Below are 1,718 nucleotides of genomic sequence, written 5' to 3'. Positions count from 1 at the left end.
AGGATTTTTATCACTATTTCCTCACTGCTTTGACTTATTATTTGAACTCAGTCCTGTTGATGTCTACTGTTTTACAAACTCAGCCACTTTTACTCAGATTTGAAAACTTATATGATATTTCTAAATGATGCTTTGGGCTGAGAACTACTGTTTTATTAATGCCCGAAGGGCTTGTGATAATTTTCGGACTGAGTGAGGCCGAGGGCCATATATGAGGATATGTTGAGTGATATGAGGTTGAGTGCCGAGTGATGTGAGGCCAAGTGCCGAGTGATGATACCACGAGGTGGCTTGATATAGCGCTTGGGCTGTAAGGGCCCCCTCCGGAGTCTGCAATCCCACAGTGAGCACGGGTACCCATTATGATCTGAGAGTGAGCCCGAGGGGCTGATACTGTTCTAAGTGATTGATACTGAGCCCGAGGGGCTGATACTGTACTGAGAGTGAGCCCGAGGGGCTAATACTGTTCTGAGCGATTGATACTGTGCCCGAGGGGCGAATTTCTACATGTTAAATTACCTGTTTTACTTGTTTTAAAAAGGGATATCATTTGATTTCTTCACTGATTTACTGCCTTAGGTGATTTTACTGCTTGATATGGAATTGCTTTGTGCCTTTACGGGTTTTCATACTTTCAGCCATTATTTATATTTATTACTCACTGAGTCGGAGTACTCACATTACTCCCTGCACCATGTGTGCAAATTCAGGCATCGCAGAGTCTACTCCTGAGTGCTGATTCTTCCAGTCCAGGTAGTGATTCGGAGATTACGAGGTAGCTATTGGCGTTCGCAGCCACGTGCCTCCCTTATCTTATCATTTTCATGTTTTTAGAACTATTGTATCGGATTTAGTGTTCAGTAGACTTGTATCCGGATTTCTTAGTTGCTCATGACTTGTGACACCCCGATTTGGGCTGTGTCGAGATGGTTTCTACTGTTGTTACCGTTATTTCTGCAAATTATGGTTATTATATCATGTTTTAGAACTACTTATGGTATTTAACTGTTTAAAAGAGGTGGTCTGTTTTGGTCTGGCTGGCCTTGTCTTCACGAGAGGCGCCATCACGACTGGGATCGGGGAATTGGGTCGTGACAATAGGATCATGAGTCTGGGTCCCTGGGTCCTCGAACTGCTCGGGAACTTGAGACTGGCTCCCTGTAACTTGTGTCTCCACTGAGACCTGGGCCTATGCTGGGTCCTGGGCCTGCACTAGGGCCTGAGGCTAGCTAGAAGAACCTCCCTGTGGCTCCTCCAATTCTTTCACAGCATCATCAGCACGGGGAATCACCCGCTTCCTCTTGGCTGTCCTCTCCGTCTCCTGCTCCGGCTTAAGTTGGGCTGCTGGAGCCGGGTCATGCAATAAAAGATCCAAAGGCAAGTGATCAGCCTTCAATTTCTCCACCTCCACCCTCAGCTCTTTCACCGACTCCTTGGATGCCCAAGTCTTTCTCAATTTCTTTGTTTCTTTGGCCAACTCCTTCAATGCTTTTCCATGTGAACCCACAACATCCAATATTAATTGTTAGTTCTCCAAGAGCTTCTTCTGGTTCTCCAGAAGCTCCTTGAGAGTGTCCTCCACTAACTGTGGGACAGATAACTTAGAAGTGGCTGCCTACATCCAGTTGTTGATATTGGCGAGGGTCTGGCTCAAGTGGTGGGCAGTCAAAGGATATGCTGCAAATGAGGGGATATATGGGACTGTAGAAGTGGAAGGT

This window comes from Nicotiana tabacum, chromosome 16 (genome assembly GCF_000715075.1).
Source record: "Nicotiana tabacum cultivar K326 chromosome 16, ASM71507v2, whole genome shotgun sequence".
NCBI lineage: Eukaryota > Viridiplantae > Streptophyta > Magnoliopsida > Solanales > Solanaceae > Nicotiana > Nicotiana tabacum.
Note: the sequence above shows the minus strand (reverse complement) of the source record.